The sequence below is a fragment of the Saccopteryx leptura genome, chromosome 12 (genome assembly GCF_036850995.1).
Source record: "Saccopteryx leptura isolate mSacLep1 chromosome 12, mSacLep1_pri_phased_curated, whole genome shotgun sequence".
NCBI classification, from domain to species: Eukaryota; Metazoa; Chordata; class Mammalia; order Chiroptera; family Emballonuridae; genus Saccopteryx; species Saccopteryx leptura.
Window position 1 is genome coordinate 45,414,872 of NC_089514.1, and position 27,462 is coordinate 45,442,333.

General features: G+C 39.7%; 1 protein-coding gene and 1 pseudogene across 2 annotated transcripts in view; one reads left to right on the forward strand and one right to left on the reverse strand.

Moving 5' to 3' along the window:
- The window catches only part of PHTF2 (putative homeodomain transcription factor 2), a 179,897-nt gene that overhangs the window by 58,449 nt on the left and 93,986 nt on the right, over window positions 1–27,462 (forward strand). The window lies entirely within an intron of this gene.
- LOC136384166 (PDZ and LIM domain protein 1 pseudogene) lies at window positions 436–26,968 on the reverse strand (annotated as a pseudogene).

Here is a 27,462-nt window from a genome sequence, read left to right on the forward strand (position 1 = left end):
GTGCCGCTACGGTGTGGGGGAGGGAGAGAGAAAAAAACCTTTCCTTAAGGAAATGGAGGCAGCTGGGGGGCACTACTTGGTTTTATTATTAGTGATAGTATAGTAGGTCCTGTGTATGTGTGGGTTTCACCTCTGCAGATTCAATCAACCACAAGTCAAAAAATAATATTTTTTACGAGTCACTACATTTATTGAGTCAAAATAAAATCAATGGCAGATGGGCCTGACCTGTGGTGGCGCAGTGGATAAAGTGTCAACCTGGAAATGCTGAGGTCGCCGGTTCGAAACCCTGGGCTTGCCTGGTCAAGGCACATATGGGAGTTGATGCTTCCAGCTCCTCCCCCTTCTCTCTCTCCTCTCTCTCCCTCTCTGTCTCTCCCTCTCTCTCTCCTCTCTAAAACTGAATAAAAACAAAAAACAAACAAACAAAAAAACTGGAAAAAAAATCAATGGCAGATGTATGAAATTGGGTTTGGTTCAAATTTGGCTGATTTCCATTTGCAGCAGAGATGACCTGAGGTGAAGAGCAGGCACAGTGATGCTGGCAAGGGAACACTGAACAAAACAATCTTCCATTACTGTAAAAGCAGCCATCACACAGCAGTGTGAGTCAGCAAAGGCAGGGGACACAACGTTTAATGGACAGGGATAATGCCAAAGTAAGCAAGAACTTCCAAGAGAGGACAGGGCCAGCACATTGAGAACAAGTTGCCACAGGGACTAGTTGAAGGATAGTGTTGTGTGCAATTATGCTGGTTCACTTGGGGAATGCAGTGACCACATTGTAGCCTTTGGGTGGGGTGACCCACTCTCGGCCATACTTTTCACAATAGATTTGATCTTCCACAAAGAAATGGCCCTTCTGTTTCAGGTGTGTGCCTCAGTTGGTACACACATAGCACTCAGGGTGAAGGTCCCACAGCTTCACAAACACATCGACAATGCTGGTGCCACATCTGCCACATGTGGGCAATTTCTGGGCATTTCCAGTTGATGCAGTCACTTTAGTGATGGGAGCCTTAAATGTTCTGAATCCCAAGGGCTTGTTGGGATCCCCTTTCTCTTCAGATTCTAGAATTTCCTGCAAAACCAGAAATGAAGTGGTTCTCCCAAAGCGTCTTGTAAACCGCAGATTCTTTGTGGATGACAAGTCCACTTGGAGGCTGAGAATGGTCTAAGGTTCTGCCATTCATCTCTGGTCCACTGGCTGTCATTTTTCACTCCAAGGTGCTGTTGAAGTTGGAGATGTTTTCAGAGGATTAGAGGCTGGAGGGGTTGTTTAACTGGTTCGTGATGACGCTGGGCAGCAGAGCCAAAGGCAGGCAAAGTAGTGAAGGGCATAGCACTTCATTTGTGGGCACTTCCTATATGCAGAACCTCTTGCGATTCAGAGGCTAAATCCATCTTGTATGGATGACGTTTCTCTGCTTCTCTTACTAGATAAGACCAGACTTTATGTTCAGATCTGGCTACTCTGAGTCATGTTGACTATGCAGCCCTTATTTTTGTTCTGAGCTTCCAAGTGATCATGTTGCTAGTATTTCCCCCATCAATGGCTGTGATTATGTCTCCAATACATAAATTTTCTATAGCAGTCTTGCTTCTGGAAGTGACCTGGGAAGTGGTGGGAGGCTGCTCAAAGTCCTTGCCCCCACGAGTCAAGGTTCTACCTGAGTCTTTAGTTTATTAAGAATAAAGTGGGTCCTGGCTGGTTGGCTCACTGGTAGAGTGTCATCCCATCATGTGAATGTCCCGGGTTTAATTCCTGGCCAGAGCACACAGCAGAAGCACCCATCTGCTTCTCCATGCCTTTCCCTCATGCTTCTCTCTCTTTCTCTCTCTCTCTCTTTTTCCCCTCTCTATCTCTCCCACTCCTGCAGCCATGGCTTGATTGGAGCAAGTTGGCCCAGTGTGCTGAGGATAGGTCCATGGCCTCTGCCTCAGGTACTAAGAAGAGCTCAGTTGCTGAGCAACAGAGCAATGCCCCAGATGGGCAAAGCATTGCCCCTAGTGGGCTTGTTGGGTGGATCCCAGTTGGGGAGCATGCAGGAGTTGGTCTCTCTGCCTCCCCTCCTCTCACTGAGTAAAAAAAAAGAATAAAGTATACCTCGTGCCAGAGAGACACATTTTGGTGTGGCAAATGTTGCTTATCTACGTTTATATATATCAAAGAGTATAGTGTATAATGATCTTTACTTTTCTTTCTGATTGCAAGAAGAAATAAATATAAAGGAATAAGTAACAATTACTTTAAAAATGAGACATCCCCATAAATACTTATTACTTTTTTGACATATGTTTTTCTGAACTTACATGGCCAGTGGTAAACATTGGGCAGTTCATTATCCCCAGGAAATAATGCAGAATATATAACCAGTTTTCTTAAAAATTGTTATTCATGTATTCTTGTTCTATTTATTTTCTTTTTGACATATAAAATAATTATTTTGCATGTGAAAATTTAGGTTGAGTTTTGGAAGCTGCTTGAGAATTTGAACCTTTGATAACATGCAGCAAAAATATGAGAAGCCCAAAAGTTATTATTATTTTTTTCATTCACATCAGATTTACTGATTTTAGAGTGAGAGGAAGGAGACAGAGAGGAAAAAGAGGGAGAGAGAGTCAGGAACAGTGAGCCGTTTCTGTCTGTACACTGACCAGGAATTGAACCAGCAACTTTTATGAACAGACAACACTCTTAACCAAGTTATCTGGCCAGGGCAGACAAAAATTATTTTCTAAGAGAGCATTATAATCATTTTTATACCGACTCACTGTCACTGTCATCATTGTAATTATCATGTAGCTGTTATTATGCAGACATTTAAAAAGCTATAACGATGGAACATTTGCTCCCACATTGTGGCTTGGGATTGGTGCTTTTGGTTTGATTTTTTTAATTAAATGCAGCTGCTGAAGCTCCAAGATGGTAAGAGACTTACTTGTTCAAGGTCACCCAAAAAAATTTATAACAGAATTAGAGGAAAAAACTCATGTAATTAAATTACTAGGTCAAATATATTAGTCACTAAATAATCATACTTTTCCACCAGTGTTTAATGGAAAAATTGTATGCCATGCTATAGGTTATTGAACAACGGAGTGATGTTTCTGTCTCCCTTTCTCTCTTTCTAAAATAAATAAGTAAAAACACTTGACTATGATCTTTTTTTTTTTTTTTTTACAGGGACAGAGAGAGAATCAGAGAGAGGGATAGATAGGGACAGACAGATAGGAATGGAGAGAGATGAGAAGCATCAATCATTAGTTCTTCGTTGTGACACCTTAGTTGTTCATTGATTGCTTTCTCATATGTGCCTTGACCGCGGGTCTTCAGCAGACCGAGTAACCCCTTGCTTGAGCCAGCGACCTTAGGTCCAAGCTGGTGAGCTTTTTGCTCAAGCCAGATGAGCCTGCGCTCAAGCTGGTGACCTCGGGGTCTCGAACCTAGGTCCTCCGCATCCCAGTCCAACGCTCTATCCACTGTGCCACCGCCCGGTTAGGCTTGACTATGATCTTTTTGATGCTACAGGATTTTTGTATTTGGGGCTAATTCTGTACAACACTATATATAGACTGATTATATGCTGGAGAATATATTTGGCTTTCATAAATGACCTTAGGTTAGCTGGTTTTGTTTTTACTTATTAAGCTAAATTTCTTAACTATTTGGTCTTAATTTCTTTATAATATTGAGATGAGAATTCTTTTAAGATTGCTATGATGATTTAAATGAGGTAACATGTATAAATACCAGTTATTGTATTGGTGTACAGCGGGTATTCAATAAATAATGCTAAATAACAATTCTTTGCCTTCTTTTCCCTTTTGCTAAATATGGAATATTGTTAATAATATATTTGGATAATTAAAGGTTTTGATTAATAGTTCTTTTCAATTGCATATTTATTTCTGTTAAAATAGAAAGACACTGTTAGAAGTTGTCATATTTCTTTTGTATATTTGAGAATTCTATACTTGCATTTAATTGCTTTCTCCCTTATCATTTGCTTTAATTTCTAGCACAAATAGATTTTTTCTCTCAGCACATATCTTTTTTTTTTTCTGGGATTGTTTGAAGTATTTTTTTCTCATAGTAAGGAGAGGTGTTTAAGAGACAATACAAATAATACATTGATAGAATAAATAAATAGGACAGATACAGTTTTTAAAGTTTCATACCACCTAATTTTACATGGTAATTTGGAGAAGCTCTTAGACTCACTGAAAGAAGCTGTCAGCACAATCGGTTTGTTGAAGTACTTGAATTTTTAACCAAGGAGAAATTTCCCTCAGTTCTCCCTCATAGACAGTCTCATATATAGTGGCAAATAAAGACTAGATTTGGGGTGGTGAGCACACAATGTGATGTATTATATAGATAATGTATTACAGAATTATACACCTTTAAGTTGTATTATGTTTTAACTAGTGTTGCTCTAGTCAATTTAATTAAAAAGATAAATAAAATCAGCTATGGATGGTTTTTAAAAACCTTCATTTCTTTTTTTTCACTTTTTTTTTTTTTTTTTTTTTTTTTTTTTTTTTTTTTTTTTTTTTACTCGAAGCTGTCACTGTTTCTGGATTCCTGTGCTGGACTGTTAACTTCTAAGGAAGGAATCAGAAAAATGTAGAGAGGGAAGGTACCTTAGAAATTAATCTGTCTAGTATCTTTACAGATAAGATGACATGGAGAAATAAGTAAACTCAAAGAGGTTTTTTTTGTTTGTTTGTTTGTTTTTTGTTTTTTTTGTGGGGTTTTTTTTTTTGCTTAGTCTAGCTATCTTGTCAACTACACCATGACTTACAGAATTTCACTTTTTGAAAGAGCAGTACTGTACCTATACTTAATTGAAATATATTAAACTCCTATGGGTTAAGAAAATAGAAAAAAATACCTCATACATTTTCCTAGCAATACCCTTCTGGGCTGCTACACAGTAATGTTTACATATACCAAGTGGGTATATATTTAATATTCCTTACCGGGTTCACAAAAACATTATCAGAAAAATCTTTTTCTATTTTTAAGGTTTTTGAGACATCTTTCACCATGTTCAGATACTGTGAATGCAAAAATACCCAAATGTTTAGTATTTATTTTGTTTCCTCTTTAGAAGTTGAATATTTGGTAATAGAAAGTTTTTGTTTTGCAAAAACTTTGGTATGTCATAACTAGGAGTTTCTACATAGTACATAAATTTTTAGAAATACTGCAGTTCTCTTATTTGTTTATGACTTTTTTCTTTGATAAATGGAATAATTATTTCATTAAAAGGAAACATTTATTTGCCTAGAGCAGTTGCCAAATACAGTGGCTAAAAATTAAAGTAGTTGTTTACACAAGTATGAGGAGATCCAAGAAACAATGTTATTTGAATAGAGCTGAAATTCTTTAATGAAAGAGCTTCTTTATTCCTGTTGAGAGTTGGGAAGAAAAATATTTTATGACATACTACTGGAAAACTAGTCTCTAACCTTTTTCAGTTTCTGATTGATTTCAAATGGAAATGTTAGTCAAGGATATAATGTTTAGCAGTTATATTCCGAACGTCTTGTAGTCAGTTTACCTTCAGCCATGGTAACCGACTTGGTGGTGAAGTGAGTTGGTAGGTTGCCATTGGCAGCCTGAAATTAGGCCAATGTACCAGCTTTGAAAAGGCCCAAGAGTTAAAACACTGATGTTAACCTGCTGTATGTTTATAGCTCCCTAAAGAATAACATTTATAAATATTATACAGCTTGGTAACTTAAAAGCTAAATTGCTTTTTGCCAATGGCTCAGAGAGTTTATCGAAATGAAAGTTGTTAATGCAATACTAAGGATTGATTCACAAAAATAAAATGCAGGAGAAGGTGCACAACCTAAAAGCTTTAGTTTGCTTTCTGTTTCTGGTTCTCTCCTCACCCTCCTCCTCTCCACCACCTGTGATGGGATTAGAATGGTGAAGTGAGTTGGTGCGGAGCTCTAAACAGGTAAAACGCGTTATATAAAGAGAAAGTAAGGTGGATTTGTTAAAATTTAATTCTGTTAGCTTTGGGGAATCAAGATGAGGTCCTGTTTTTCCAATCTCAGAATGGTAGACAGTACAGTATATTTTCATTTACTCTTTATGGCTACTGTAATACTTGGCTTTGTTGTTTATATTTATTTATTGGTATAAAACTAGGGGAAATTGCTGGGTGAAGCCTCATTACATTGACTTTATGCAGGAACAATTCAACACATTTAGTTTTATCTGTACAGTTTGACTTTTAGGATTAAAGACATTACCAAAACTTTCTCTTTCTAAAAAAAAATTATATATATATATAATCTTGATAGAGTATGCACCCATCTACACTTAAATAGCATTTATGATGGACCTTGTACATATCAGGCACTTAATACTTACCTTAAAACAACCCTGCATCATTTCCCCGATGATGCAAACAAATAACTATTATACTTTTGGGAAATACTGCAATAGGATTATCTTTAAAGTGCTTTGGGAACTCACATAAAGTTTTATCTAAATATGTTCTTCTAGTCACCATTCTGTTACTTTTATTTCCTAAATATTACTCAGATTTTCTGGATCTCTCTCTCTTCATTGTTTCTTCATTCTTGTTCCAGTTATATATTTTCTCCTCAAAGCTGTGAGTGATTTAAATTAAATTTTACCTGTCATTTACTCGTTTAATAACACTTTTCAAAGACTTCTTCTTACATATGGTGTAAACTCCAAGTTTCTTCACAAGGTATTTAAGAATTATTTTGATCTAATTTCAGTTAGCTTTCTAGCCTTCAGCCCTCATCTTTTACTTACTAACTCCATCCTTCCAACAAATACAACTTGTTGAAGTTTTCCCGTACTGGTTTTTCAACTTACTGCTTGGGATATCTATTGTACTTGTCTTTTTTTTTTTTTTTTGCAAGAGAGAGAGAGATTGGGGTGTGGGGTGTTGGAGACAGGACAGATAGTAAGAGAAGAATGACAAGCATCAACTTGTTGCAGCACTTTAGTGGTTCATTGATTGCTTTTTCATATGTGCCTTGACAAGAGGGCTCCAGTCAAGCCAGCGAACTTGGGTTCAAGCCAGAGACCTTGGGCTTCAAGTCAGTGACTGTTGGGCTCAAGCCAGCAACCATGGGGCCATGTCTATGATCCCATGCTCAGTACCGCTACACCATGCTCCAGCCAGATGAGCCCATGCTCAAGTTGGTGACCTTGGGGTTTTGAACTTGGGTCTTCAGTGTTCCACGTCCATGCTCTATCCCAGGGGTCCCCAAACTACGGCCCGCGGGCCGCATGCAGCCCCATGAGGCCATTTATCTGGACCCCGCCACACTTCCTGAAGGGGCACCTCTTTCATTGGTGGTCAGTGAGAGGAGCACGTTGACCATCCTATTAGCCAAAAGCAGGCCCATAGTTCCCATTGAAATATTGGTCAGTTTGTTGATTTAAATTTACTTGTTCTTTATTTTAAATATTGTATTTGTTCCCATTTTGTTTTTTTACTTTAAAATAAGATATGTGCAGTGTGCATAGGGATTTGTTCATAGTTTTTTTTTATAGTCCGGCCCTCCAATGGTCTGAGGGACAGTGAACTGGTCCCCTGTGTATAAAGTTTGGGGACCTCTGCTCTATCCATTGCGTCACTGCCTGATCAGGGTTTTTGTCTCACAGTTAGCCAGCAACCCCATGCTCAAGCCTGGGACCTTGGGATTTCGAACCTAGGTCCTTTGTGTCCCAGGTTAACACTCTATCCACTGCGCCACTGCCTGGTCAGGCTGTTCCTTTTTTTTTTTTTAAACTAACTCAAGTTGATCCTTAAAATTCAAAGCTAGTGTCTTTCCCTTAAGAACATCTTTCATAATCTCATGGAGACTGGATTAGGTATCCCCAGCCATCCTTCTATAGAAAAGTTGTGTGTGTTCCTTTTATAGCAGTAGTATAGTACTTTTTTTTTTTATAAGTCAAAGGAGGGGAGATAATGAGACAGACTCATGCATTAGCACCAGCCAGGATTCACCTGGCAACCCTCATCTATGACCGATGCTTGAATCAACCGAGCTATTTTTCATGCTCAGACTGACATGCTTCAACTAACCCAGCTATCCTCAACACCCTGGCCAATGCTTGAACCAATCAAGCCCCTGGCTGCAGGAGGGGAAGAAGGTAAGAAGGAGATGGTCACTTCTCCTGTGTGCCCTGACCAGGAATTGAACTCAGGACATCCATATGCCAGGCTGAAGCTCTATCCACTGAGCAAACCGGCCAGGGCCCTTTTTTTCATTTCTTGATTCTTTTTTTTATAAGTTTATAAAGTAATGTAGTAGTTAGCTAGCATCCTCAGAAGTTACCACTATTGTTTGTTTTTAATTATCTTTGTGAACTCTTGGCTTTAAAGATATTTGATGTGTTTTAGCCTATTGCAGTTGTTGATGCTCGAATTGTTTTGTTTTGCCAGTAGGAGATTGTTCTGGGTCTCTGGTAGTAGAGTCTGTGAACTAGACTTAGTTTTTTGAAGAAACAAATTTGAAATGGGAGCAATTTTTTCTCTGTAGGGACAGAGAAAGCTACATGAGATCTTGATTTTTTTTTTTTTACCATCCTCAGTATAAACATCTTGAAATGTTCATGGTATAGTTATAAACTAAATTTATTCAGTTCCATTAAACAGCAGTATAGAGGGTCTTTTATAAATTCAGTTATTCTTCTATGTCTGTTACAGTGGCATTTTTTTTTTAAAGTGAGAGGAGGGGAGATAGAGAGACAGACTCCCGGCACACACCCTGACTAGTATCCATCCAGCAACCCCTGTCTGGTGCTGATGCTCAAATCAACCAAGCTATCCCCAGCACCTGAGGCCTACACTCAGATCGACCGAACTATCCTCAGTGCCTAGGGCCAACGCTTGAACTGTGAGAGGGGAAGAGGGTAAGAAGCAGATGGTCACTTCTCATGTGTGCCTTGACTGAGAATCAAACACAGGAAGTCTACGTGCTGGGCCAATGCTCTATCCACTGAGCAAACTGGTCAGGGCTGGTGGCATTTTGTTTATATTAGCATTTGCCACAACTTGATTTGCAGTATGCTCAATCCCCCCATGCTAATCCATAAAGGTAGGAATCATTATCTTTATATCTCCATTGTTTATTTCAGTTTCTTTTTTTTTTTTTTTTTTGTATTTTTCTGAAGCTGGAAACGGGGAGAGACAGTCAGACAGACTCCCGCATGCGCCCGACCGGGATCCACCTGGCACGCCCACCAGGGGCGACGCTCTGCCCACCAGGGGGCGATGCTCTGCCCCTCCCGGGCGTCGCTCTGCCGCAACCAGAGCCACTCTAGCGCCTGGGGCAGAGGCCAAGGAGCCATCCCCAGCGCCCAGACCATCTTTGCTCCAATGGAGCCTTGCTGCGGGAGGGGAAGAGAGAGACAGAGAGGAAGGAGGGGGGCGGGTGGAGAAGCAAATGGGCGCTTCTCCTATGTGCCCTGGCCGGGAATCGAACCCAGGTCCCCCTCACGCCAGGCCAACGCTCTACCGCTGAGCCAACCGGCCAGGGCCTATTTCAGTTTCTTACCTTATAGTTGGTACTTGATAAATGTTTTCTGCTTGGACAGGCATTGCTGTCAGAAGATAACACTTACATTACACCTTTAGTTTATGTAGTTCTTCATTATTATATTGAGTTCCTGTGATGTGCCATGCACCAAGCTATACATATATACTTCAAATGACTTGATTCAGTTTTAGTTATAGTACGTGAAATAGTCTCTGTGTGCTGAATATCTATTACATTAAGTACTAAACATAATACTTTAGTCTGTAGTAACTGTCCGATGGTTGTGCAGAGTTGTGATGGCCACCATGGTGAGAGGGTATCTTCAGACAGAAAGACAAAGCAGGCAGATCCATAGAATATAGTAGAATTTATTAAAGGGTAATTTACAATTTACCTACCGGAAGATTGGGACGAAGCAGCAGTTTTATGTAAATTATTCTCCACTAAAAACTTCTGTTATTGTACTGTTTTTATAATATCATTCAGGTACTAATAATTGAAAAGACAAAGGGACAGAGAATGCCGTAGCTCTAGTGGCTGTAACTCTGGGTAGTCTGGCCATACCTCCTGGTGGTCAATACTGTCACCAGTTTAACATTCATTGTGGTTTTCATCCTCGCCATTACTAATAAAAGTATTTATGGTTACGTTTTAAGGACTATAGATAATCATTAAGTGGAAGTCTTTGATGGGCTTACTAACAACAGTGAGGTTGGTCAAAGGTCACAGCATGAAAGGACACAAAGATGGATATGAATTTTGTTCACATCTATAGCTATACAAGTAACATTTCCCAAAGTGTGTTCTGCATGATGTTAAAAGGTGTTAGTAAACTAGAGAGATTATGTAGTCAAATAACTTTGGGAAGTTACAAGTTAGACAGAGGGAACAAGTTTTATGATTACAGAATTTCATAGTGTGAATAACATGCAGTGTTATGGGCTGCCTAAGAGACAGTGAAGATAACATTTCTCAATTTATTTGACTTAATTTTTTCCTTGAGTATCCGTGGAACATACTTAGGAAAATGCTGGCCAAGTTCTGTAAATGAATGTCATGCAAAGGAAAGGGTATAGAGTTATAAGTCAAAACTTGGATTTCTGCCCCCAAATACTAGATGTAGAACATTCTGCCACCTCTTAAAGCCTCAGTTATCTCATTAGTACAAGAAGTTAATACTGGTCTATAGAGCATAAGATTGCAGATTCTTTACAAAGCACTTGACAAAGATTAGTACTTTAGCATAGTCTTATTATCTAGATTAATGGTTTATTTTAAAAATATCAAACACTGTGAATATTTTATTTTTTCCTCTGCACAACTTTTAATAATTATATATTGAAGACTGTAGGGTACTGTATACCTGTAGTCATTCTTAGGAGCATTTTTTTTTTTTTTTTTGACAGAGAGAGGGACAGATAAGGAGAGACAGACAGGGAGAGAGAGATGAGAAGCATCAATTCTTTGTTGCGGCATCATAATTGTTCATTTATTGCTTTCTCATATGTGCCCTGACCGAGCGGGGGAGGGGGGGGACACTACAGCAGAGCAAGTGACACCTTGCTCAAGCCAGTGACCTTTGGGCTCAAGCCAGCAACCCTGTGCTCAAGCCAGATGAACCCACCCTTAAGCCGAATGAGCCCATGCTCCAGCCGGCGACCTTGGGGTCTCAAACCTGGGTCCTTTGCATCCCAGTCTGATGCTCTATCCACTGCGCCACCGCCTGGTCAGGCTTAGGAGCATGTTTTAGCCATCTAGATTCTTGTAATTACATCAAACCTTTTCTTGACCAGCTGTTACCAGACAGGGACTGGAATGGGTTTGCTTCAGGTTGACCTGTAGAGTGTGTGTTCTTGACTTTGTACAGGAAAGATTTTACAACATGAGTTCAGGTGATTCTGAGAATATGTTTATTAAAACTGGGACAGTGAAAAAAGGAAGGGCTTAGGATAGAAGAAGCAACAAAGTGGGCCTTGGAAACAGATGCAGGGGGTTCACCCAGATAAGCTGTCTGCCCATTGTTCCCCTGGTTGCAAGTCTGGTGGTGTCCCAGGAGCAAGAGCACACCCTGGGACCTTCGAATTGAGGGCTTTTCAAGGCTGGGACTTTAGGGGAGGTCCTAGGAGGAGGATCCCAATAGAATATTCATCAGCTTTTCCAGGTGTGTACTTTCAGGGTTGTGGTCTCCACTGATTGGCCAGTGCCAGGGCAGGGAGTCATTAGTTATTGCAGCTGGTCCTGGCATCACCCTCTTGGTTTTGCTGTTTTTTTGGGCCTAGAGCTGAATTACAGCTAGGGCCTAGGTGTTATCCCTCTAGGGAGGAAAGGTCAGTAGAGTCTAAAGCAGATGACCAGATTTATTCCAGGGTAGAAAAGGCTACCCTGCAGGTGAGGTCCAGCACGAGTTTTGCCCATTGCTAGGTACCCAGGGCTTTTCATCCTGGTGACCTTCTGTATCTGGTTGTAAACCACTCATCCGGATTATTCAACTATATGTCTCAGTTTTCCCATTCCACCTGCCAAAGAATTTTTCTAGCTTCTTTCTATCCTGCCTCACAATGATGGCAGTGTTCCAGGTCCCTTCTATTCTAATTCTGGGGAATTTGGACTAAACACCCAGGAGCAATTTGTCTTAACTATTTCTCCATTTCATTTATACCCTATAGAGAAAAATGGAAGGAAGTCAATGTATTCAATTTTGAATAACTTATATCTGCTTTATAGTATCATTCTTTTATTTCAAGTAATTGAATGAACAGCAGTAACCTGTTAGATGTTTTCTAAAATATAGAGATATTTATATAACTAAGATATGTTAATATTCTTGGCATTTAAATTGCTTTAAAAATAGGATAAAGCTTTTCATGCTATTTATAGTAAATAGTTAGCAATATGTAAACAAGGAAGGTGAACTCTTGAGTCATATTATGTACACATGGTTTAGTCAGGATCATGTATTAGAATAACAAACCAGAGTATATCTCATGATAAATAATAAAAGAATGCAAAAAGGCATATACATTACTTCCTTGTCTTATGCTGCAATGTGAAGGAAAATGAAGCATTAGGTAATTAATTGAAATGGCATTGATTGAACTCTTAAGTGTCTGTCATCTTACTAGTTCACTAGCACATTTAATCCTTATAGTTACCCTGTGATTACTACTAATATATATTAACTGGTTTACATATTTTTAGGGCTAGGTTGAACTTCATGATTAGTTTTGTATATTCTTACTTGCTTTTTTAACAGAGACTGATAGCTTCACTCCTGGCAAGGAAGCCATGGAGAATCAGTCCAGGCAAAGGCATCTGGTTATTACCAGATACTAAATTAGGATTTAAATGCTACCCTTCTTAGAGAGTAAGGATGTGAATGAAATTATTGGTTGGTAAGGACTCATCTGTGGAGCCAGTTCATCTGAATTTGAATTTGTGCACTCTACTACTTATTGTTTAACTTTGTACAACTTAAGATTTTGTAATTATAAAAAAGAAACAATAGTAATACCTATGTGAAGATTAAATGAGTTAATACCTGAAGTGTGTCTAACACTTGCTAAATAATAAATGCTAACTATTTGCTGTTGTTATTATTGTCAGTAACATTAACTGCCCAATTGTCAAGAGAGTAGAAACCAGAGACCCTAATATCTTTCAGTAAGCAGGGTGACTTCGTAAGTTAGTCATAGGACTAGGTTCTGGGGTTTTATTTTTTTAAATTCCATTTCTAAGTATAGAAGGTTGTTTAGAGAAGTGCTCTGCTATGCTTTGATTTTTTGAACATACTAAAAATTGAAGGCTGAGAGAGCTTTTTTCAAGAAATATTTCAATTTGTAAGAATTACCTATTGTAGGGTAGGGGTGTTAGGCCTGGGTGAAAAGGGTGAAGGGATTAAGAAGTACAAATTGGTAGCAATAAAGCAGTCAGGAATAGGGTACGTGGGGTGCAGCATGAGAAGTATAGTCAGTGATAGGGTGCTGTTTGGTGCCAGGTGGGTGATGTATGGTGGAGGGGGTCACTTTGTACGGTGTGTGGTTGTCTCACCACTGTGCTGTACACCTAAATCAAAATAGTGTGAATGTAAACTGCAACTGAAAAAGACAATTAAAAAAATTGCCTGTTTTATATGAGCTTAAATTTCTTCAAAGCTTGAACTGTTCTTAACATGAATATTTAATTACTTGTCATCTCCAAAAGTTCATACCATAGTTCAGTTTATCTAAAAATAAGAAATTTGCCTGACCTGTGGTGGCACAGTGGATAAAGCATTGACCTGGAACACAGGTCGTCAGTTCAAAACCCTGCACTTGTCTGGTCAAGGCACGTATGGAAGTTGATGCTTCCTGCTCCTCGCCCCTTCTCTCTCCCTCTCTCTTACTCACATGAATAAATAAAAATATTTAAAAACACATCCATTAAAAATAAGAGATTTACTCAGCTTTCCATCGTTGAAATATTGTGTCATGGAATCAAGAACTCATACTTTTATTTCAGTTTTGACTGAAAAAATTCAAGAGAGATCAAGTTAATCAAGTCTAATTATACATATTCACTCTGTTTGTGATGGTATTTTTGAGTAATGCTAGACATAGCTGAGGTTAAAAGCAAAACTTAAATGCCTACTGTATATATTAAGTATTATGCTAGACAATTTACAATCACTATCCAATTTCCAAAACAGCACTGAAGAAAGAGACTCAGAGGTTATTTTATTTGGTTTGTTTTGTTTAAAGCAGTGGTCCCAACCTTTTTTGGGCCACGGACCGGTTCAATGTCAGAAAATATTTTCACAGACCAGCCTTTAGGGTGGGACGGATAAATGTATCACGTGACCGAGACAAGCGTCAAAAGTAAGTCTTAGGGCCCTGGCCAGTTGGCTCAGTGGTAGAGCGTCGGCCTGGCGTGCAGAAGTCCCGGGTTCGATTCCCGGCCAGGGCACACAGGAGAAGCGCCCATCTGCTTCTCCACCCTCCCCCCCTTCCTCTCTGTCTCTCTCTTCCCCTCCCGCAGCCGAGGCTCCATTGGAGCAAAGATGGCCCGGGCGCTGGGGATGGCTCCTTGGCCTCTGCCCCAGGCGCTGGAGTGGCTCTGGTCACGACAGAGCCACGCCCCGGAGGGGCAGAGTGTCGCCCCCTGGTGGGCGTGCCAGGTGGATCCCGGTGGGGCGCATGCGGGAGTCTGTCTGACTGTCTCTCCCTGTTTCCAGCTTCAGAAAAATACAAAAAAAAAAAAAGTGAGTCTTAGACGGATGTAACAGAGGGAATCTGGTCATTTTTAAAAAATAAAACGTCATTCAGACTTAAATATAAATAAAACAGAAATAATGTAAGTTATTTATTCTTTCTCTGCGGACCGGTACCAAATGGCCCACGGACTGGTACTGGTCCGCGGCCCAGGGGTTGGGGACTACTGGTTTAAAGTGCTCCAGTCACTGAATAAATGGCAGAACCTTGCTCTGCCCAGAATTTTTGTCTTTAAAACCCTGCCCTTTATTTATTTATTTATTTTTTTAATTTTTGTATTTTTCTGAAGCTGGAAACGGGGAGAGACAGTCAGAAAGACTCCTGCATGCGCCTTACCGGGATCCACCCGGCACGCCCACCAGGGGCGATGCTCTGCCCACCAGGGGGTGATGCTCTGCCCCTCCGGGGCGTCGCTCTGTCGTGACCAGAGCCACTCTAGCGCCTGAGGCAGAGGCCACAGAGCCATCCCCAGCGCCCGGGCCATCTTTGCTCCAATGGAGCCTTGGCTGCGGGAGGGGAAGAGAGAGACAGAGAGGAAGGAGGGGGCAGGTGTGGAGAAGCAAATGGGCGCTTCTCCTATGTGCCCTGGCCGGGAATCGAACCCGGGTCCCCCGCACGCCAGGCCGACGCTCTACCGCTGAGCCAACCGGCCAGGGCCTGCCCTTTATTTTTTAAAGATTTTGCCACCATTTACTGCCATAGCAATTATCTGATAACCAAGTAAAACTTTCTATTTAATAATTTCAAACAAGTTTATGTTTAAATAAATTCTAAAATTCCAGATAATGCAAATTTAGTGACTATTTATAAGCATAGATAATTTCTTTATTTTAACAGTTATTTTCTCAGTTGCAGTGAACTGTAATTTGCACTAGTGTTTAAATATCTCAAACTCTTTGGGAAGGAGAGCTTATAAATATACAAGTTAATGTTAGGCCAGTATTTTTTTTTTTTTTTTTTTTTTTGGTGACAGAGACAGAGGGGACAGATAGGGACAGACAGGAAGGGAGAGAGATGAGATGCATCAATTCTTTGTTGCAGCACCTTAGTTGTTTATTGATTGCTTTCTCATATGTGCCTTGACTCAGGGCCTACAGTAGATCAAGTGATTCCTTCCTCAAGCCAACGACCTTGGGTTCAAGCTGGTGAGCTGTGCTTAAACCAGATGAGCCTACACTCAAGCCATTGACCTGAGAGTTTTGAACCTGGGTCCTCTGCATCCCAGTCCAATGCTCTATGCACTGCACCACCGCCTGGTTAGGCTAGGCCAGTATTTAAATTAATAATAATCTCGCATATACACCAAAAAAAAAAAAACACGACAAACAAAAACAGAAGCAGATGTCTGGAGTTTTTCATTCCAAATTCCCCTGTAAATGCTTGTAGTGTTACTTTATTTAAAGAAATTGTACAGAAATATAGCAATTTAGTTTTTACAAAACAGTTTTATTGATGTATAATGTATATGCTATAAAATTTACTTTTTTATTTTATTTTTATTTTTTTTATTTATTTTTTGTATTTTTCTGAAGCTGGAAACGGGGAGAGACAGTCAGACAGACTCCTGCATGCGCCTGACCGGGATCCACCTGGCACGCCCACCAGGGGCGATGCTCTGCCCCTCCGGGGCGTCGCTCTGCCGCGACCAGAGCCACTCGAGTGCCTGGGGTAGAGGCCACAGAGCCATCCCCAGCGCTCGGGCCATCTTTGCTCCAATGAAGCCTTGGCTGCGGGAGGGGAAGAGAGAGACAGAGAGGAAGGGGGGGGGGGTGGAGAAGCAAATGGGCGCTTCTCCTATGTGCCCTGGCCGGGAATCGAACCCGGGTTCCCCGCATGCCAGGCCGATGCTCTACCACTGAGCCAACCGGCCAGGGCCAAAATTTACTTTTTTAAGTGTACAATTTAATAATTCTTTCTAAATTTATTGAGTTGCACAACCATTACCACAGTCTAATTCAGAATATTTCCATCATCACCAAAAGAAACTTCGTGCGCGTTTCTACCCCCACCATTAGGCATCCATTAATCTGTTTTTTGTGTCTATAAAATTTGCCTTTTCTGCACATTTCATATAAATGGGATTGTACAATATGTAGCCTTTTGTATCTTAACATGTGTCTTGAGTTTAACTCATGTTGTAGCATGTGTGAGTACTTCATTCCTTTTTATTGCTAAGTAGGATCTCATTATAGAGATGTATCCTTTTCTTTTTTTTTGTGACGGGGGAGGGAGGGTGACAGGGACAACAGGCAGAAAGGAGAGAGATGAGAAGCATCAGTTCTTCGTTGTGACTCCTTAGTCTCTTTAGTTGTTCATTGACTGCTTTCTCATATGTGCCTCTTAACCCGGGGGAACAGCAGAGCTAGTGACCCCTTTCTTAAGCCAGTGACCTTGGGCTTCAGACAAACCTTTAGGTTCAAGCCAGTGATCATGGGGCCATGTCTGTGATCCCGTGCTCAGCCAGCAGCCCCGTGCTCTAGCTGGTGAGCCTGTGCTGAAGCCAGTGGCCTTGGGGTTTCAAACCTGGGTCTTCTGCATCCTAGTGCGACGCTCTATCCACTGTGCCACTCCCGGGTCAGGCGAGATGTATCATTTTTTAAATCTATTCACAATTGATGGACATTTGGATTATTTTTACTTTTTGACTATGATGAATAATGTAGGTATAAACATTCATGTACAAAATTTGTATGGCATATGCTATCATTTTTCTGGGTAGATAACTAGGAGTGGAATTATCAGGTCATAACTGCCAAACTGTTTTCCTAAGTGGCTGTTTCGCTTTACATTCCCACAAGCAGTATATAAAAATTTTTGTTTCTCCACATCCTTTCCAACACCTGTTATTGTCTGTCTTTTTATTTATTTATTTTTTATAGCCATTCTAGAGGTTAAGTTTTATCTCTTTGTGGTTTAATTTGCATAGCCATTTCTTTTCATTGGTTTTCTATTTTTGGTATTATAATTTTAGTTTAAATTTTATATAGCTCTGGTAATCCTGTAAAACTTAAAATGGCATTATCTTCTTTGCCATGCTAAGTATTGGTTTCTCAGATTCGGACTCTGTCCTTTGAGGTCTGAGAAATAAAGTCTGAATTGTTGTGATTTAAAACTTAGGTATTTTTAGGTAAAATCAAAAGGTGAGATTATTGTCACAAAAAACAATAACCAATACTAATTGTTTGACATATTACTGATCATTTCCTGCTTTAACTGTGAGATTGACTAGTTGATTTGTAGGGGTTCTTTTTGTATTTTGGGTTTTTTTTTTTGTCTTGATCATACCTATTATAATTAAATAATATTCCAGTTTCCACAAAGTGTGGTAATTGATGAAGTAATTGACCATGTAATTCCCCTCCCCATTTCTATTATATCCAAGAAAAATAATTATTAAATAATAGGTGTCAATTGGCATGAAATATGTGAAAGCTTTTATTTTTTTATCATCATTGATTGGGTGATAAAAGGTATAGTAAATACATATTTAATCTATAGTTTGATGAAGTAAAGCATCTATGGAATTTTTTTATGTATGTGCTCTTGGTTTTTTGGGGGTTTTTTTTTGTATTTTTCTGAAGCTGGAAATGGGGAGAGACAGTCAGACAGACTCCCGCATGCGCCCGACCGGGATCCACCCGGCACGCCCACCAGGGGCGATGCTCTGCCCACCAGGGGGTGATGCTCTGCCCCTCCGGGGCGTCGCTCTGCCGCAACCGGAGCCACTCTAGCGCCTGGGGCAGAGGCCAAGGAGCCATCCCCAGCGCCCGGGCCATCTTTGCTCCAATGGAGCCTTGGCTGCAGGAGGGGAAGAGAGAGACAGAGAGGAAGGGGAGGGGTGGAGAAGCAAATGGGCGCTTCTCCTATGTGCCCTGGCCAGGAATTGAACCCGGGTCTCCCTCACGCCAGGCTGACGCTCTACCGCTGAGCCAACCAGCCAGGGCCTGTGCTCTTGGTTTTACTAGACTGGTGAAACCCTGTTCAAGGAATTCACAAGGTTAGCAGAATGTTAAACAAGTTCTGTTTTGTGGATCAATAATACTAAATATCTTTTATAGTTAAACAATATGGTTGAGAGGGTATCATAACGTTGCCAAAATAGGAGTGAAAATGTTGATTTTGAATGGTTTTTGAGAAAATTCTAACATAGTACCTGAAACTTTTAAAATAAACATTCCCTTTTATTTGGCACAATTTGAATTTGTACCATTTACAGATACTCTTTGAGTCTGAAGAATTTAAAAAATCAACCAGGAAAAGACCTCTCGTAAAACACAAATCCCTTCGGGTCAGATATCGTGTGTTTGAATCTGCTGCTGTCATTTGCTATCTTGTCACTTAGAGCAAGTTTTTAAAAACTTCTCTGTATTGGTTCAATTTTCTTTAAAATTGGGACAATACAATCTACTTCAAGCATTGTTACAAGAATAAAATGGCTATGTGTAAATAAAGTAGTAGGCCAGTTGCTGTACTAGTTGAAAAATAACAACACATGACATTTATTGAACACTCACTATGTATTATATACTGTGCTAAGTACATTATATGCATTTAATCATCACAACAATCCTATGAACTAGGCATAACTGCCATTATTCTGATTCTATAGCTGAGGAAACTAAGAATTAGAGAAGTCTAGTAGTATTCTCATAGTCACATAGGGAATACCTGATAGAGCCAGAATTTAAACCTGGTAGGAATGGGCTACAGAATCTGCACTCCTAAACTGATAGTGATTCCATTCCATCTTGATATCCAAATCTGTCCTCTATTTTTTCTCCACTTCTCCCTCTCCCTACCATTGGCTCTCAGCAGTTGTGGGTGGTGACATTAAACATGTTGTATGACTTGTTCTCTGCTTGGACTGTAGTCTATACAGAAACAGCAATAAATGGATCAGCAGCTGTTGTTTATTCATACATCTCTTATTTTAGCTTAAATGTATTTGCTTAGTTGATTGGAAAAGTCTTGTACCTATACTGATTAGCTTGGTTTCGGTCACTATTATTTAACAAAGTGAATTAATTCTTGTTAATGCATGTTTTGCTAAGAAAATTATGACCTATGTTGTCAATGAATGTCTTCTCTTCAATTAGGTGGGAACATGAAGTTTATGTTTTTTAGAGTTTTTTTTCTTAAGAGTGATATATAAAATATGAGCAGTACTGTTAGTGGTAAAATGAAGACAAAATTTATATTTGGTCTTTCACCATGATTCAGTTGTTTCAAAACTTTTAAGAAGTGAACCCTTAATTTTTTAAACTAAGTTGTTTAAGTAATAGCTTTTAAAAAGCTATTTTAAATAGTTTAATAATTTATTTTGTTTAAGAAATAATTTTTATTTTAATTGTTGAAATAACATTTATTGAAAATTCCAAATAATTAATGAATTAAGTAATGTTAAATGTTATGGGTTTGGCTGTAGAAGCTTTAACACCTGGGTATTAATGTTACAGGTTTGTTAAAAAGAATTTTATTATTTACATAGATAATTTTTGATGCTCTGATTGATTGATAAAGTAAGGCATATTTGAACTATTTCATATGATGCAAGATTAGGATAAATAGAAAAGGAGAAGTTATCTTTGCCAAGATGACTTCTTGGAAAAGCTTATTAACTGCACAGAAACTTTATTAATAAATCTACTGAGAAAATACTGCTATGTACCAGCCAGTTGGAAAATAAACAAACTCTGTAAATTATGCAGACTGGTGTTGGTTTGCATTAACAGCAGTGTCTCATTCAAGTCAGGCTTAGGAAAAAACAGTGTATTTTGCTTCTACTTTTCACTACATGTAAACAATGCCAACAGCAGACAGCCAAGACCAGGGAAAGAAATGGAGAAACTAGGGCTATGTTGGGCCCCTTTGTAGCAGTATTTCTAGGAATTTCTCTGTAGTGCTTTGTTAATATTAATTTTATTTCCCTCTACTAGCCATCTCCGTTTCTCCTGTTTACCTGACATTTAGAATGGAGAGAGAATTTGATTGGCTTACTTGAGTCAGCTGTCTAACTTTGGATCAGTGAGGGAGAGGGATGTGTGTACCATCAAACATAACAAAGACATAGTCCTTGGTAGTCCTGCTCAGAATGGAGCAGGCCTTCTGTCCCTTATGTGTAGTGGTTTAATGATTACTTAAGTATAAATGAGAGACAGATGTTGAATCAACTAAATAACTTGCTTTTCAGTCTTTAAATTAAAAATTAAAGGTGGGGGCATTTTGGGAGGTTATTGAGGGACCCCTGAAATCATTCTATATCTAGTAAGTCTCACTTTAAAAATCTTTTTAATCTCTTCATAAAAAGGGAACAGAAAAGTCAAGTGAAATAGTCACCGCTGCTTCTTTCTCTCATATGGTTGCTGGTGACGGCTTTCTCTCCTTGGTTTCTTCCAGAACTTGGAGGTCTCTCAGTTCTACCATGAAGCTGTTTGCCAGACTCTCTTTCTTCCATTCCCTCCCTTTCCTGTGTTAACCAATTGAATTCCTTCCATCACCACCTAGTGCAATTGAAGTTAGCCTTTTGCCACAAGAGTCTTATATGGAATGCTATTGTTTTCTTGGGCATTGGTAGTTAGCATTTTGGTTCTTTTACTCATTTTCCCCCTAGATATCCTAGGATGTAGTTTGCTATCCATCTGCCCTTTTATAATACTAGAGTTTCTCATAGTTTTGTTATTAAGATATAACTTCTTGGCCCTGGCCGGTTGGCTCAGCGGTAGAGCGTCGGCCTGGCATGCGGGGGACCCGGGTTCGATTCCCGGCCAGGGCACATAGGAGAAGCACCCATTTGCTTCTCCACCTCCACCCCCTCCTTCCTCTCTGTCTCTCTCTTCCCCTCCCGCAGCCAAGGCTCCATTGGAGCAAAGATGGCCCAGGTGCTGAGGATGGCTCTGTGGCCTCTGCCTCAGGCGCTAAAGTGGCTCTGGTCGCGGCAGAGCGCCGCCCCGGAGGGGCAGAGCATCACCCCCTGGTGGGCAGAGCTTCGCCCCTGGTGGGCGTGCCGGGTGGATCCCAGTCGGGTGCATGCGGGAGTCTGTCTGTCTCTCCCGTTTCCAGCTTCAGAAAAAAAAAAAAGATATAACTTCTTAGCTGAAAATTTCTATTATATAACTCATCAAAAAAGCCTTATTTATTTTCATAATGAGATTTTATTAAATTGATTTGGAGCACTGGCAACTGCTTTGTTAAGGATTTGCCCCCTCTATTCACAGTACTTTTCCATGAGAAAATGTATTCAGAAGCACCTAGCTCAGTGCCTAACACTTGATTCTACTTAGATGATATTACCTTACTTTAAAAAAAATTTTTTTTTATTAAGTGAGAGGTGGGGAAGTGGAGACCGGGAGGGGAAGAGAGAGAGAGAAAGGGAAAGGGAAGGACGGAGAAGCAGGTGGTCTTTTTTCCTGTGTGTCCTGACGGCAGTTGAACCCGGGACTTCCACACACTGGGTCAACACTCAGTGGTAACGGAGCCAACTGCTTTCATTTTATCTTGATTTTTTTAGATGATGTTTTTTATCATAATTTAAAAGTAATACATGTTAATCGTAGGAAAAGTGTAAAATGCAGGTAGGCATAATAGAATAAAATCAGTTACCCTACTTACAACATTGTGAATTTTTCCTAACAAAATTAGGATCATATTGTGTTTCACTTTTTATTGTCTTGTTTTCATGTAACATACCAAAAGTACTTTCTCACATCACTAAATATCTCTAAAACGTATGCCATAATTTCCTTATTAAACCCTTCTATTTATGTACAGCATTCATGTCATTGACCTAATCTTATTTCTTCAATGGTTATATAAATATAGATTTCTAATAAACAGAGGAACATTTTCAGGCTTTTGAAACATCAATCCCCACATATGTAACCAGTCTCTCATCTCAGCTGCCATCCTATCTGTGTATGGATACCTTCTTTATCCCATTCAAGCTCTTGATTATAAATTATCTTCATCTTGCTTGGGTTCTGCCACCCCACATTGGGACATCTTCCAAGTGAATGTCCTCCTCATCCTGCTTGTGCTTCAACACCCTGTGCTGGGTCACTCCACATGTGGTCACCCTCCTCAGGCTCTGACCTCCTTTATCCCATAAAGTTCCCCCTCTATGCCCCACTTGGACTGATATTCTACACCTGGGCCAATCCTGTTTGTCAGACTTGACACCCCACTTTTGGCTCACATGGATCTGCTGCATCTAAATGCTTTGGCACTGAGAAGCAGGGGGAAAGGAGGAAGGCCGCTATATAGTATAAAGACTTATGAGGGGCCCTGTCAAATGCATGGACAGCAGCATGTCTAGCATATTGTAAGAGAGAAAGAGAGAGAGAGAGAGAGAGAGAGAGAGAGTGTGTGTGTGTGTGTGTGTGTGTGTGTGTGTGTGTTTAATTCTTTGCCTCCTTATCCTGGGCTTTTGAGCCTTGATAGTAAAAGGCAAAATGCAAACATAACTCAGCTGACTGCTTCTAATACTAGCTCAGATATATCTGCTCTTACTGTTGTCCCTAATCTTACAATCTAGTTAACACTGTATTCTGTCTCCCTGAGTGGTTGCTTTTACTTTCCCTATTGTTCCCCATTCCCCAAACTCCAGCTTCCATATTTTAGCTTAATGGCTTTGCCTACTATTGAAATGAGATCAAGATTATTTGACATAAACATATTTAACTACATGACCACCTTAAAATATTTCAAAATTTTTATCTTTTCTAACTACCTTCTTTCTTGAAACACTTTCCTTGTTTAGCACTTACTAGTGTATTGTTCCAGTTTTCTTCCTACCTCTTACTAATTTTTATAATGCTTCTTACCTGACTTTGATACTTCTCTCTGGTTGAATATTTCTTAGTATTTTGTTCTGGATTTTATTAAGCTAGTCTATTTTCCTAGCTTATTAAATTACCCACATAATGTCCAAATACCCAGTTTATGCTGCTGAGTTCCAAATTTTATACCTTCCCAACTCCCTAGAACTCTAGCCATAATTTCTAGCTGTTGTGTAGGTCTAACAGCCTTTCTAAAACCTATTTTTATTTTATGTTGTGGTTAATGATACTAGTGCAGTCCCAGGTACTTAAGCCAGAAATTGTCATTTTTATCTTTTTCCATGCCCCCATCTCTAGTAAGATATTGCTCTTTTTCAGACTATCTCTCGATAATGTATAATACAATAGTGCTTAACTTTTTTTGTTATAATATATGATACTTTAAATTTTTATTTTGTTGACATCATTTCAAGTGTCTTACTCAATATAACACCTCTGTATACTGCATTGTGACCCCTATACCCTACTCAAAGTCTCTTTCCATCCCTATTTCCCCCCTATCCCTGCTTCCACCCACTGTTTCCTTCTGGCTACAATAGTGCTTATTTTACTTTGCTTTGAATTAAAGAATACTCTTCAAGGCTTTTTTCTAAACTTGAGTCAGTGTTTTACTATATATATCATTAACTGGCTTTCCCTAGGCGATAGGAACTTGGTCATGATTCATGATTTGATTATATGTATATGGCCTATAATACACTAGTCTTAGGGTTAATGGAAGAAAGGGAGTGGTTAATTGATGCATAACCTGGCAGAATATATGGGAAGATTTTAAATGGATTTAGTTGTTACTACTTATAATGAATGGAATCTTTGCTAATTAGCTAGATTTTAGTATCTAAAGATGAGAAATGGTTTTTCTTTCTTTCAATTTTATTTTGTATTGGCTTCAAATATTAGTGTAATGGTTAGACAGTCACATATTTTCAGTACCCCATCTGGCACCATATGTAGTTATCACAATATTATTGACTATATTTCCTATGCTTTTCCTATATCTTTCTATTTTGTAACTACCAATTTGAGCTTTTCCCCCCATTTTTTTTAAATTGAACTTATTGGGGTAACATTGCTTAATAAAATTATATAAATTTCAGGTATACAGTTCTCTAGTACATCGTCTATATTGTGTTGTATGTTCACCACTCCCAATTTGTGCTTTTTAATCCCTCATTCATCTAGTCCCTCAAACTCCCTCTCCTTGGGCAACCACCAGTTTGCGTTCTGTGACTATGAGCCTGTTTCAGTTTTGTTTGTTCCTTTATTTTGCTCTTTAGTGAAATTTTGAACATAAGTGAAATCATTTGGTGTTTGCTTTTCTCTGACTGATGTATTTCACTGAGCATAATAGGTCTATTCATCCTGTCACAAATGGTAAGATTTAATTTTTTTAGGCTAATATTACATTGTATATACAGGGTGGGACAAAGTAGGTTTACAGTTGTCAGTATATGGAACACTGATATTATTTATTAATTATTGTATTATTTTCCATACGAACAACTGTAAACCTATTTTTGTCCCGCTCTGTCTGTACCTCAATTTTTTACGCACTCATCTCTTGATAGGCACTTGGGTTGCTTCCATAAATTGGATATTATAAATAACTCTTCAGTGAACATAGGGATGCATATATTCTTTCAAATTAGTGTTCTGGTTTTCTTCGGATAAATCTCCAGAAGTGGAATCACTGGGTCTTAAGGCAATTTCATTTTAAATTTTCTTTGAGGAAATTTTATACTGTTTTCCCTAGTGGCTGCACCAGTCTGTGTATTCCTGCCAATAGTGCTAAAGGGTTCCTCTTATCCATCCTTCCCTATATTTGTCATTTGTGGATTTGGTGATAGGTAGCCATTCTGACAGGTATGAGGTGATACCTCATTGTGGTTTTACTTTTTATTTAGATGAGAGATGTTTTCAAATTTGGATGTTTTGATCTGCATGTCAGAGGCTAGCTAGACATTTATTTTAAAATTGATTGAATTCTACAAATGTTATTTTTGGGAAATTTATATTTTAACCCCCCCCCCCCCCCAATTTTTATCTTTTAAAAAACGTTTTGTTTGCCTTCTACTCAAGCAACTTTTCTATAGTAACACTTTTGGTTATAATATGATTCTGCTAATAATTCAGAATAGAAGAAATAAATGATAGTTGAAGGGAAGATGTCATAAAGAAAACCTCTTTGCTTGTAATTATTCATATTTATTTTATGATTTAGAGTTCTTTCCCCAATTAGATATATTTTTTAATTTATTGATTTTAGAGAGAAGGTGGGGGAGAGAGACATTGATTTGTTGTTCTATCTATTTATGCATTCATTGGTTGACTCATATGTGCCCTGACCAGAGATTGAACCCTCAACCCTGGCGTATTGGGTCTAGCTCTAACCAACTGAGCTTTCTGGCTAGGGATTTATTTTAGATTTTAACTTTGGACACTTATCTAATTCATGTCCTCCCCTCTCCTAAATAACACTAGAATTATAGGGGAATAGTTTAATGATTGGGTTAAAAGGTTTCCATGGTTTGGCATCTCATTTTTTAGAGTTCCAAGCAAAGACTGATTTAGACTAAAGATTTGTAAAATAACTTGTTAATTATTGCACATTCCAAAGAGTTACTAGTCATGACCTTACTACTTTTTTTTGCTGACATCATCATCATTCATAGTTTATATTATGTGATGAAATGATTCAACTTCCTTAGTTGCTCCTCATCATTAAAGTCACCTGCGTGTCTGAATTCTCTACGTGGGGGCTGTGTGTGTGTGTGTGTGTGTGTGTGTGTGTGTGTGTGTGTGATTGTGAGTTGGGCACTCAGAAACACTGGGCAATATTTTGATTCAAGTATGACATTGTGAGAAAACAAGAGAATAGAATAGGATAGCATATAAATGGAGACATAATGGGAATTGTTAGGCAAGATAGTATAGTAGAAACAAGGTGAGTGACGTCACGGAAATGGCGCCGTGAGCAGCGCGTCCGACAGATCTCCCCAAAATCTCAACAAATTTATCAACTAGAAACAGAAAAATTTATCCTCGGAGCATTCCGGAGTTCTACACAAACTGAAAGCGAAAGGACTGTTATCACTTGAATCTGAGAGACGAGGGTGTGGAGGAAGCTAACTACCGCAGGGATGTTCATTCAAGCCGCGGAGGGAGTGCGCCTGTGGTGAGTCGGCCCACACTCAGGGAGCGGCAGCCTAAGCGCTGCGAGCAGCCGCCGGCGCGCGCCTGGTGCCGCGGTCTGGTCACAGAGCGAGCACCGCCAGCGTCCCCAGCGGCCTGCGCACTGCAAGTGAGAGTCCCCAGCCACCGGTGCCCGGAGCACCCCATTCGCACGCGTGCCCTGGGTGTCCCACGAGCCCAGAGCACCCCACTGGCCTGCACACCCAGGGTGCCCCATTATCCTGCGCCCGGTGCGCCCCAGCCTCCAGCGGCGGGGCGAGCGGGAGAGGCGCCAGGGCGGTCTTTCCTACTTGGGAGATTCTCTCCGTGGGTGGGGCACCTCACCCAGCCATTCAAGCTAACAATCAAGCGTTGGGGGAGAGGTGCGCGGGCAGCCTGAATTACCTTCGGGAGCACAGCTGCGGACCCAATCACTGAAATTAGCTTAACCCACGAAATCTGCGCACCCACGGGGCTCTAATTGATAAGATCTCTCTCAGTTCAGCGATCCAAGACAAGAGGCGTGATATTTTTTAGTGCCTCTCGCTAAAGGGGCGGGGGCAACTTCTGATTGACAGAGCCTCCATATTCAGGGATAAACGCTAACAAGAGGGACTTGGCAGATAATAAGATCTATACTACACTAGTCGCAAGCAGAGACT